This window comes from Acomys russatus, chromosome 4 (assembly GCF_903995435.1).
Source record: "Acomys russatus chromosome 4, mAcoRus1.1, whole genome shotgun sequence".
NCBI classification, from domain to species: Eukaryota; Metazoa; Chordata; class Mammalia; order Rodentia; family Muridae; genus Acomys; species Acomys russatus.
In genome coordinates this window covers 41,970,317-41,983,312 of record NC_067140.1, presented here as the reverse complement: position 1 = coordinate 41,983,312, position 12,996 = coordinate 41,970,317, and the positions used below count along the sequence as shown (strand labels likewise).

At 44.0% G+C, this 12,996-nt stretch overlaps 1 protein-coding gene across 2 annotated transcripts in view; it reads left to right on the top strand.

The window, feature by feature from the left end:
- Positions 1-12,596: 12,596 nt before the first annotated feature.
- The window catches only part of Qser1 (glutamine and serine rich 1), a 60,183-nt gene continuing 59,783 nt past the window's right edge, over positions 12,597-12,996 (top strand). Inside the window, exon 1 of one of the 2 annotated variants that reach the window (XM_051144276.1) lies at positions 12,597-12,715. The gene's annotated coding sequence lies outside the window, so the exon portion shown is untranslated. The remainder of the gene's footprint in view (positions 12,716-12,996) is intronic. The other variant, XM_051144278.1, reaches the window with a different exon arrangement.

Genomic DNA, 12,996 nt, shown 5'->3' with positions numbered 1-12,996 from the left:
TTTTAGTTTGTTGTTTTGTTTTTTGGTTCTCCTCAAGGGATGGGTGCTGAATATAAATCTGTTTTCACATAGGTTTTTAAAAAATGACTAGACCAGTTTTTCTTTCCGTTACAATTAGGAAATGAATAGAATATGGCAATTAGATTTGAAAGAGACAAAGACACAGTTATAAAACTCAGCCTTTGGTACAGAAAAAAAAAAAAAAAAAAAAAAAAAAAAAAAAGCACAAGCTCCTTTCATCCCAGCACTTGGGAGGCAGAAGCAAGTGGATCAATATGAGTTCGAGGCCAGCCTGGTCTACAAAGTGAGTCTAGGACAGCCAGGGCAAAAAAAAAAAAAAAGTGTATATATATATATATATATATATATATATATATATATATATATATATATATATACACACACACACACACACACACACACACACACACACACACACACACACCCTGTTTTGAAAATAAAAACCAGAAAAATAAAATAAAATAAAAATAAAGAAAGTAAATAAAAAATAAAATAAAATAAAGATAAAAATAAAAACCATTACCTTTTGGCCTTTTGTAGATATTGTCTGTGATCATCTGAAACATGTATGATATATGTTGATGCCTTCAGTCTGATGGATTGTGTTTCTTCCATGCTTTGGGTTTACAAACATTTCTGTAACAGTTTGAGGTTAACCAGTACAAATGTGTCAGTATTTGTATTATCTGGAAAAAGCAACCCATTTTCTAATGCATAGCCTTCCTAAAACATAACTGTGTTTTATTTTAATGAGCCTCTTCTTACAGTGACTTTTTATACATGCGAATAAACTTTATACTAAACGATATTTATTGCTTATTTTATAATGACTCACATATGATATTAATGCAAGTTAAGCCTAAACAACTAATTGCATGTTTTCAAAATAATGTTTATAGCATATGTATCTTTCATTTGACTGGGCCAGTATCCTGTTTAAACAACTGAGCTGTAGTTGTATGGGTGTTATTGTTTAATAAAGTTTTAATATTTAATATACCATTTGAGGCAAAGAAACTACTCCTTAAAAGTAAATCTATGTGTGCTGGGATGTGGCCTAGTGTGTGCGAAAGCCTGCATTTGACCCTTAAAACTCAGCCCCAAACCAAATACACTTCTTCCTCTCTGTAGGCTTAAGAGTCAGCTCTTCTCACAGCTGAATGATAACCCCTTGTCTGGACGGACACATTAACACTCTGAAGAACATCACACTTGCCTTCAGGTTCGGAAACTGTACATAAAGACACTATAAATAGGGGCTGGAGGGATGGCTCAGTGGTTAAGAGTACTGCCTGCTCTTCCAAAGGACCGGGGTTCAATTCCCAGCACCCACATGGCAGCTCACAACTGTCTGTAATTTCAGTTCCAAAGGATCTGACACCTCCACACTAATGCACATAAAATAAAATTAAAAAAAACAAAACAAAACAAACAAACAAACAAAACTAAGACACTATAAATAGCCATTTGTAGAAAATAAGTGTACCCATGACTTAACAACCTGGCCAACAACTGCTGTTTTATAACTATTGTGCTTGCAAAGTAAAGAGCATTAAATAATAGTCTTTTGTTTGGCCAGCCTGGCCTATATAGTGAGTTCCAGGACAGCCAGAGCAATGTAGAGAGACCTTGTTTAAAATAAATAAATAAATAAAAGTATTGTCTCAGTATACCAGTTTAGTGATCTGTATCCATTACTTTTCTCCCCGTTGAAACAGAATACCCAGCTAAAGCAATTTAAGGAGGGAAATGTTTATTTGCTGCCCCTCCCCTCCTTTCCCCCCTCCACCCCACCCCACCCCACCTCAGTTCATCCTGGCGGGAAAGACATGGTTGAGAGCTTTAGCAGGACATTTGGACCTGATAGCAGTGTAAATGACAAAGACCTGATATTTAAAGCTTAGGCCTTTTAGCTGGGGCAGTCTCCCAGCCAGCTAACTTACTTGACCCAACTACCTCCTGCCACATGGCTAACTCCATGTCTCTGCTCTGCTCTGGTCCTTCCGTGCATTCACTCCCATGTCCACTGGCGAATCTCCTGCTTTACTTTCTTTCTCCCAGCGCCCTTCTCTCTTGGAAGTTCCGTGCTCCACCTCTTGCCCAGCTATTGGCTGTCAGCTCTTTATTACAACCAGTCGACAACCAGTAGAACGGTGATGGGCCAGGCATGATGGCACATGTCTTTAATCCCAGCATTCGAGAGGCAGCCAAATCGCTGTGAATTCAAGGCCAGCTTGGTCTACAAAGGGAGTCTAAGACAGCTAAAGCTACACAGTGAAATCTTGTCTTGAAAAACAAAACAAAATAAAATAAAATAAGAAAAGAAAAAGAAATAACTGTACCAAAATCTGGCTAGTACTTAGCTGTCTGCTGGTTTAGCAATCAACAATTGAATATACAGAGACATACATTCACTCAGTGTATCCCATCAGAGAGCACATGAGGTGGTTTGTTGTTTTAAACAACATTTTAAAAAATAAAGATTTAATTATCTTTTGCCTGTGAGTGCTCTATCTGCATGTACACCTGCATGTCAGAAGAGGGCATCAGATTACAGCACAGATGGATATGAGCCACCATTTGGTTGCTGGAAATTAAACTCAGGAGCTCTGGAAGAACAGCCAGTGCTCTTAACCTCTAAGCCATCTCTCCAGCCTATTTTTAACAGAATTTCAATCATTCAATTTTACCAATAAAGACGTGGGATTAAAATACTGGGGTGAAAGCTTGCTAGCTTAGAGAGGCAGAGAAAGAACCAGCTGACCTTCCTCCTCAGCCAACATCCCCTCAAACTCAATGTCCCTCCTACTTCCTGTGCATCTCTCTATCTGTCCTCCCGACTTCCTCTTCCGCTCTATGTTTTTTCCAATGTAACTTCCTGTCAACTGGTTGCTTGCCCTGCCTCTTGGCGTATGGTTGACTTGATTTAATACTATTTACAATATTCAAGCAGAAAGCTCTTGAATTAATGGTATGTGCTAGGGTGGAGCCACACCACAACTAGAAACAGGTTTTCCCAGTTAACAACACAACCTTGGGATTCAAAGTGTGATTAAATATCCTGCAACATTTCCCTCCCTTTTTGTCTAAATAAAAAGGAAAGATTTTTTGTTTTGTTTTTTCTGAAACAGGATTTCTCTGTGTAGCCGTGGCTGTCCTGGACTCACTTTGTAGGCCAGTCTGTCCTCGAACTCACTTTGATCCACCTGCCTCTGCCTCCCGAGTTCTGGGATGAAAGGCGTGGGCCACCACACCGAGCTCCAAAAGGAAAGATTTTTAACTCTAACCCATAATGTCCAGCTTGGTTGTTTGGCGGTTTTAGGATTAAGTATTTTTAAGTTCAGAATTCTGTAAAATGTTCACATCAGTCTCCTATGAACTCAGCAATTTGAACGTTCTGAGCAGTTTGTAGTCCAAAGCTGATCTTTGGGCAATATTTGTCAGCTTAGTGGCAATCCTAGCTATGTAGAATGCAGCAGTCAACCCAAAGGTGTCCACTGTTTATATGGAACCTGGTGGCAGAAGATGCACTGGCATAGTTAGGGTTATGCCCAAGTTTCTCCCCAAACAGCCCACCCAAGTGCCGAGTCCAAATGCAATGACAAGGAAGTCTTCATTGCGGGTTCAAACCCAGGCTACCCCTCCCATGCACTGGCACAGCAGATGCAGGGAAGTGGCCTCATGTCTCACTTGAGAGGGGTTTTTGTAGGTTTTAGACAAAGAAATGAATTTTACAGTATATGATTGGATGGCATTTGGGCAGAAAAGCTGCAAACAGGGAGTTACAAGCCTTGGCATTTCGTGGTTGGGTAATAGGCGTAGGGGCAGGTTGGTCTACAGAAAAGATTGGTTGAAGCAGTCACAGGGGCGTTAGGAACTTTGGCCTGGCTTCTCCTAATTGGTTGTTGCTACGTGCCAGACCACCTGCTGGTCAGCTTGGTCAGCAGAGAGTATATTTGGACTTTCCCCAGGTGAGCTGATTGTGTTGCTAGGGAGTATTTTTCTGTTTAGACTAGTTTGTGTTTTTTCTGGAATCTGGCTTCAGCCCTTGGCTAGGTTTAACATAAAATGGAGTTTCTTTCTCAAAATGGAGTTTGTCTGGTCCTTTCAGTTAGCATTACCACAATCCAGGAGGATTTGTTATTACAGGGCTCCATCATCTTCTTGGAGACCTCAAAGGTTACTGTTAGGAACAGCCGTTATTTTCCTTTAACAAGCAAGCGTACATGGGTTTTAGAGGAGAGAGCCATACTTCAACCCCAAAGCCAGCTTTCTTTCTTTCTTTCTTTTTTTTTACTTTTTTCAAGACAGGGTTTCTCTGTGTAGCCTTGGATGTCCTGGACTAACTTTGTAGACCAGGCTGGCCTCGAACTCACAGCGATCCTCCAGCCTCTGCCTCCAGAGTGCTAGGATTAAAGGTGTGCGCCAACAGGCCCAGCTCCTGCTTTCACTTTCAATTGCACTGGAGCCCCATGCAGGCCATTTGCCATTTATGTCTGTAGAGGGCAGCAGAGACAAGCTGGGAGTAGAGAACACCATTTGGCCAAGTTACTTTCTCTTGGGACATTTTCCTCTTGATGCATTTTCTTCAAATGTATATTTGTCCAGTGGTCTCCAGACTCCTTAGCTGGATGCTTTTATTCTTTTTACTATTTTTTTTTCTGAGACAGGGTTTCTCTGTGTAGTCTTGGCTGTCCTGGACTTGCTTTGGGAACCAGTCTGGTCTCTAACTCCCAGAGATCTTCCTGCCTCTGTCTCGCAGAATGCTGGGATTACAGGTGTGTGCCACCATGCCCAGCTGCTTTTATTCTTCTGGAAAGATAAAAACAAAACGCTGCCCCAACCCTAACTCTGTGGGGTTCCTTTTTAAAAAAAATAATATTTTTAAAGATTTATTTATTATGTATATAGAGTGTTCTGCCTGCATGTACACATGCAGGCCAGAAGAGAGCATCAGATCACATTATAGATGGTGTGAGCCACCATGGGTATTGAACTCAGAACCTCTGGAAGAGCAGTTAGTGCTCTTAACCTCTGAGCTGCCTCTCCAGCCCCTAGGGTTCTTTTTTTCTTTTTCTTTTCTTTTCTTTTCTTTAACAGGTTATGTATTTCCTAGGACAAAAATGTTGGTTGGTTAGTTTTGATTTTTTGAGACAGGATATCTCTGTGCAGTCTTGGCTTTCCTGGACTCACTTTGTAGACCAGGCCAGCCTCAAATTCCCAGAGATCTGAGAGTGCTATGAGGCACCGCGTCCCGCTAAAGATTTATTTATTTATTTATTCTTTATACAGTGTTCTGCCTACATATAAGCATGCAGGCCAGAAGAGGGCACCAGGTCTCATTATACATGGTTGTGAGCCACCATGTAGTTGCTGGAAATTGAACTTTTTTTTTTTAAGTTTTTAAAGATTTATTTATTCATTATTATGTATATAGTGCTCTGCCTACATGTACACCAATAGGCCAGAAGAGGGCATCAGATCACATTATAGATGGTTGTGAGCCACCATGTGGTTGCTGGGAATTGAACTCAGGACCTCTGGAAGAGCAGGCAGCGCTCTTAACTGAGCCATCTCTCCAGCCCTGGAAATTGAACTCTTAACCTCTGAGCCATCTCTCCAGCCCAAATCACTGTAATTCTTGCCAGGCATGGTGGTGCATGCCTTTAATCCCAGCACTTAAGAGGCAGAGGCAGGTGGATCTCTATGAGTTCCAGGCCAGCCTGGTCTACAAAGCAAGACCAGAACAGCCAGAGCTACACAGAGAAACCCTGTCTCAAACATACAACAAAACAATCACTGTAATTCTTATGTACCTGCCTCTGCCTCCCAAGTGTTGGGATTAAAGGTGTGAACCACTACCTGGCTATGGACTCTTTATAATAGTTATTCTTATAGGGTTGTCCTGATTTAATTTGGTTTTCCATTTCTTCTTATTTTTTAGTGTTAGGGGTAAACTTCCAAGTTTTTGAATGTGTGATCTCTCATTCTTACTGATTTATTATGAATTTGGTCCCTGGCAAATTTTAATATTCTAGTCTTAATTAAACATGATGCTGATTTGTCCACTATTTCAGTATTTTCAGACCTTTTTCTCCTGTGCCTGTATGAGCTATGTACAAATTTGATGTCTTTGTTAAGTTTTGCCAGGTTTTGCCATGTCCATCCATGTGTCTTATGACTGGGTATCTTTGCCATTTATCTGGCAGCTAGTGGGTTTCCATTTTGATGACAATATAGCCATATCATTGCAGGTGCACCATGAATTGCAGAAAATCAAGATTTTTATTTTGCTTTCCTAGTTGTTTGTTTGTAGCCAATAGTGCTGCGCTGATTTTGTGGTTCCTTCCTCAGCAATGGCTGTTCCATCCCTGGGTCTGTAGGCTGCTGCTGTCCATTTTTTAATTTTTTAATTAATTTTTTCAGATTACAACTCAATTGTTATCCCATCACTTGTATACCACACATGTTGAAAGAGAGTTATCTACTGACAGGAGAGTCATCAAAATGCATGAGGGCAGCATTAAAATGTCACAGTCTGTCAATGTACTGCACTTATTTTCTTTATTTAATTTTAATTTATGTGCATTGGTGTAAGGGTGTCAGATCTTGGAGTTACAGACAGTTGTGAGCTGCCATGTAGGTGCTGGGAATTGAACCAGGGTCCTTTGAAAGAGCAGACGGGGGCTCTTAACCACTGAGCCATCTCTCCACCCCACTTATTTTCTTCATACATTGAAAATGTGGAAGTTTGGAGATTTTTAATTCCTCACAAGTGTATTAGTTAGCTTTCTATTGCTATGAAGAAATACCGTGATTAAGGCAACTATTTTTTTTAATTAAGGCAACTTATAACAGAAAGAGTTTATTGGGGGGCTTGCTTACAGTTTAATAGGGTGAGCCCATGATCATCAGAGCCCACAACATGGGAGCAGGGCATGCTGACGAAACAGTAGCTGACAGCTTGTGTGTTGTTACAAAAACCACAAGGCAGAGAGAGAGAGAGCTAATTATGATTGACATGGGCTTTTGAAACCTTAAAGCCCACCCCCAAGTGCCACACTTCTTCCAACAAGGCAACACCTTCTAATCCTTCCTAGACAGGTCCACTAACTGTTGACCAAGCATTCAAATATATGACCTAACATTCCAAGCTACTAAAATCATAAGAGTTCCAGCTAGACCTGTCAGTCACCTGGCCAGGAGATCCTGCCTGACTCACTTTATGCTCTGTGAAAGAGATAGGAGGAGGAATTATCCCTTTACATGGATAATGTACGTTTCATTCCTAACTCTGGCTCTAGTGTAGTTAATTATCGATCTATATACCTTTGGCTCTGCTAAGGTCTGCTGACTTTTCTGCATCCTAACTCTGAAAATTATAAACATTTTCTCTCTCTCTCTCTCTCTCTCTCTCTCTCTCTCTCTCTCTCTCTCTCTCTCTCTCTCTCTCCCCACTCCACTCCCTGCCCCTTCCCCTCACAGGCTGGTTTATACCTGGGCAAGCTTTCCCAAATACTCCGAATTTTCTCACTGAAGTTGTTTCCACTCCTCACTTCCAACCTGTAATGTGGCTATTTACAAACTGCATGGTTCTCTCTTTCTCTCCTTCAGGCAGCTGCTGAGATCTAGAGCTCACCTAACCCCCTGGGGGTTGCTTTAAATATTATTAAAATTGTTTTCAAGCATCCAATTCTGTTCTCGATTTTTTTTTCTTCTTCTCAAGTTCTTTTATTATCATGAATCAGAACTCTACAAAGAAACCCCAATTTCCTAGGATGCATATGACAGCCCAGGTAGGGCTCCCCACAACTTCAGGTGTTAGCCGACAGAAGGGGCTAGAGAAAGCTTAGTGCTACAGGTACAGAATTAAAAGTAGTCTGTCTCAGTCAGGGTTCCATTGCTGTGAAGGGATGCCGTGACCACAGCAACTCTTGTTTTTGTTTTGTTGTTGTTGTTTTTTGCTATAGGGTTTCTCTGTGTAGACTTGGTTGTCCTGGACTCCCTTTGTAGACCAGGTTGGCCTTGAACTGACAGCGATCCACCTGCCTCTGCCTCCCGAATGTTGAGATTAAAGGTGTACACCACCATGCCTGGCTCGACCACAGCAACTCTTCTAAAGGAAAGCATTTCATTGGGGCTGGCTTACAGTTCAGAGGTTTAGTCCATTAGCATCACGTCAGGAAGCAAGGCAGTGGGTAGGCAGACAGGGTCCTGGAGAGGTAGCTGAGAGTTCTACATCCAGATTGGCAGACAGCAGGAAGAGATACACAGGGTTTGGCTTGGGCTTCTGAACCCTCAAAGGCTGCCTCCCCCGCCCCCCCCCCCCCCAATTACATGCTTTCTCCAACAAAGTCACACCTACCCCAACAGGGCCACTCCTCCGAGCTCTTCCCAGATAGTGCCACTCCTTGATGACCAAGCATTCAAACATATATCAGCCTGGGGGGGGGAGGGGCATTTCTATTCAAACCACCACATAACCCTTGCTTTGATGGAACCCAAGATCTGTGAGGGAAATGGTGGGTGGCTAGACAACCTGTTGCAATTCAGTGCTAGTGTTAACTATAGTAGAAATTAGAGCCATGAGGCGATTACACCAGTAATTCTAGCACTTGAAAGACACAGGCAAGATTGTCAGGAGCTTATTGGGTCACAGGACCCCCACCTCCACCCCACCCCACTCCCACACAAATGGCTGAGGTGCTCATTAACATATCAAAGTGAACATTGGCCAGCTCTCCCCAGTCACTCGGTACCTATGGCCCCTCCCAGCACTTCTCACCCCTCCCCCTCCCCAAACCTCTCCCTCCTGGAGGCTGAGATTCCCCTACTCCCCCTCCCACCTCTATATAACTCAGACATTTTGGCTTTGCAAGGCCTTTTGGTGTCATGGCCCCTGCTGCCTTCCTTAGCCAGAGGCGCCTCTCTTGCTCTCCTTATCTATCCCTTTCTCCTCTCCTGGTCTAGTTTACTCTGTCAGCCATGTTCAGCCTGGACTCTTCCCTCTGCCTGCTTTCTCTTTTATATCTACAATAAAAATCTTCCCCATACTTTAGGAGTTGTCATATCTTCTTTTATTTCAACATTGAGAGTTATAATACATAGTGAGTTCCAGGCTAGTTTGGGAAGCATAGTGAAATCTTTGTCAACAAGAGCAGCCAACCAATAAATCAACAAGACATGTAGTAGAAATTAAAATAAAGCGTCATGACACAATTGAAATTTACGCAACTGATTTTTCCTGGAGGAGTTGGGGAAACCATCATGGAAGGTTTATCATTTCAAATGTGTCTTTAAGCAGTTAATTAATGAGTAGGTATATTTATTTATTTATATTTTTAATTTTTTTGGTTTTTCGAGACAGAGTCTCTCTGTGTTAGCCTTGGCTGTCCTGGACTAGCTTTGTTGACCAGGCTGGCCTCAACTCACAGTGATCCGCCTGCCTCTGCCTCCCGAGTACTGGGATTAAAGGTGTGAGCCACCACACTCAGCATTTATTTATTATTATTATCTAGTACTCTCCTGCAAGTACACCTGCACACCAGAAGAGGGCACCAGATCTCATTATAGATGGTTGTGAGCCATCATGTGATTGTTGGAAATTGAACTCAGGACCTCTGGAAGACCAGCCAGTCCTCTTAACCTCTGAGCCATCTCTCCAGCCCCTGGATAGATATTTTTATAGTAAAGAAAATATGGATTTAAAAAGAAATCTACTTTTCAAAGTTATAGAGGTTAAGAGCACTGGCTGCTCTTGCAGAGGGCCTGGGTTCAATTCTCGGCACCCACATAGCAGCTCAGAATTGCTTGTAACTCCAGTTCTAGGCAATTGGATGCCACCTTCTGGCCTCTTCTGGCACCTGGCATGCACATGCTACACAGGCGTACAAAACACCCATCCACATACTAAAATAAAAGCCTTATTTTTATTGATTGATTGATTTCTCACTTTGGCTGTCCTGGAACTTGCTCTGTAGACCAGGCTAGCCTACATATTCACAAGAAAGATCCTCCTGCCTCAAGCCGGGTGGTGGTGGCCATGGATATCTTATTTAAAACAAGGACAACAGTGCTCATTCTAAATTCTTGGTCCTGGAGAAGGCTTGAAATAGCTTGGTTCGGCATGACTTGACATAGACATGAAAGGTTTGTAGTGCTGGGACATCCTTCTGAAGATCCCCACTCATTCAGAATGAGTTCAGAAGTCAATTGTACATGGCTTTACACTTTTAAAATATTTGCTTACCTATGTCAGAGCACCACATTGTGCTCTATAAATGTATGTATTTGTTATATTAAAATATTTAATGGTAAACCCTGTCTCAAAAAACAAACAAACAAACAAAAAAATTAATTGTGAGCCAGGTGGTGGTGGCGCATGCCTTTAATCCCAGCACTCGAGAGGCAGAGGCAGGTGGCTCACTGGGAGTTTGAGGCTAGCCTGGTCTACAAAGTGAGTCCAGGACAGCCAAGGCTACACAGAGAAACCCTGTCTTGAAAAAAAGCCAAAATAAATAAATAAATAAATAAATAAATAAATAAATAAATAAAATAAAAAATTTAATGGTGATAGTCATAGACATTTAACAGTTGAGAATATGCTTGTATTGGTTTTAGGTTAAACAAATTTATATTCAGCAGGCAAAGGGACATATGGTGATAGGAGTTGTATTATTTCAAAATACTAAAATTTTTCCTTAATATCTTTTCTCTGATTTATGTGACATAAACAAACTACATAACGGTGTGAGAGACTGTAAAGGTTTTTATTGGCACTTGTTTGAGTTTTGCCTGTCAAAATTACCCTGAGTACCAGTTGTGGGTATCTCAAACTAAGTTTCATAAAACATTTACAGCATGCCGCTCCTGTTTCCTACACTTTGCACAGAGACAAAAAGTTAGTGCTCATAAAAGTGCTTATAAATATAATAGCTAGTTGTGAAAACTTGTTTCATTTAGATTCTGGATCTCTCTTACCTACTGGAAGAAAATTGTTGTAGAGGATAGTTGAGGTCCTTCTCAAAGGGCTCTGAGATTTGGCAAATTTCTTCCCCAAGGAAAACCACTTTCCAAAGACAACCTTGGTAAGTGTTTTCTGGGATTAACATAAAACTGGAAAGATCACTTGTGTCCACACCTTCGGATTCATTTGTAAATAACCTCTACTTTCTTTGCTTCCTCACTCAGCGGCCAGGCTCCCACACAGGTGCGGAAGGGCTGAAACTAAAGACTGCATAGAAACAAAAGGATGTGGGAGATAGGAGCAAAACATAGCTTCGCAGAACAAAATCAGTCTCCGGAGGGATAGCAGATCTAATACCAGTTTTTACAGAAATTTACTCACCAGAGATAGTGTATCAATTTTATTAGGTCTTCCACTTACGCCTGTCGGATTGGCTTAAACCTTTGTGTTGGTCTTTATCTTGAGGGATAGAGCTCTTCGCTAAGCACGTGATAGGTGTTAAACCAATATTGACTTTTTTTTTGTTTTTTAAGGGAGGTAGTCATTAAGTCTAAGCTTCCCGGTTACTTAAATTTTAACTTTCAATTTATGATCCCTGAATTTCATAACTCGTAAGGAGAAATAGTTCGGATAGGCATAGCCTCCAAGTCATTAAATTACACACAGCACACAGCTTGGAAGTCAGATAAGGCAGTGTTGGGGTAGAGTCCTACAGAGATTACAAATCTCTAGCAGAAAGCTCCAACACAGAGTGCCTAGTGAGTTCAAATGTATTGTAATTAAAGTCATCCAGATGGTAGCTGGATTAATCAATGATGAAGCAGTATTTGTCTAGAGATAGAGGATTCCGAACTCCAGAGTGAGAAAATCCCCAAGGTGGGGGGTGGGGAGAGTTAATAAGCGCCCCTGGGAAAGACCCATTCAGCGAAGGCTGAAAAAAATCGTTTGAATTTGAATCAATTTGAATAGAAATCTCCCCCAGGAAGCAGGAACCAGATCCTCTAAGCCCAGCAAACTTTGGGTAGGAAGCAAGGACTGTAAAGCAAGCAGGCCGGGAAAGAAAGCACAGGCTGGGTGCCTGAGTCCGTTCAAAGATCCCGGGAGGGCTGAGTAACGAACTCCAAGGCGTAGCGTGTGGCAAGCCCGCCCCACCCCGCACCCAAGTGGGGTGCTCAGGCGCGCAGGCCTCGTCTCCTCCGCCAGGGTGCCCGCCGAGCAGCCTCCGCGCCTGAATCCGCAGCCCCCAAGCGCGGGGCGCCGAGGGGGCGGGGCGAGGACGGGCGGAGGGAGCGGGAGGTGCATCCTGGGAAATCCAACAACATGGGGCGACGGGGCTGCGGGCGCTGTGGCCGCCGAGAGTCCCGGCCGCAGGCGCCTCCGCTTGCCTGACGTCCGAGCCGAGGCCCGCCCGCTGCAGCCGGGTTCCTCCGCCCAGCCTTCCCCAGGCGCCCCCGCCCCACGGCCACGCCATGTGAGGGGGCTGCTCCCGCCGCCGCCGCCGCCTCTTCCTCCCCGCGCCTCCCGCCCGTCCGCCCCCGCCGCCTCAGCCCCCGCCATGGACGCGCATTACGCGCCCGCGGGCTTCGCCGAGCCTCCCGCGCCCCCCGCCAGCGTCTCCACGCAGCCCGCTGCCCCCTCCTGGGCCTACGAAGCCCGGGTCCCGGCCGCCGCCTCCAGCCCGAGCTGCAGCGGTAGCGGCCGCGGCAGCAGCCCCAGCCTCAAGGCCAGGTAGGGAGGGTGGGCGCGGGGTCTCACTGGGCCAGGAAAGGCCGCGGATGCTCTGGGGCCTGTGCCGCCCTTCTTGGGGGGCCCGGACCGGGTAGGGAGCCTTGGGGGTGCCCTTCATCTCTCCCGGGTGAGAAGCGGTGGACAACTCCTGGAGGGTGGTCCGGGCTGGGAAGCGGGGATGAGGGGGGGGCGCGTGGTGCGGGATCCGCGCCCGGGACGAGTCGGGGCGCGCGGTTGAAGGGATGGTTGGGCGGGATGGCCGAGCGCAGCTGCTTCTCGGT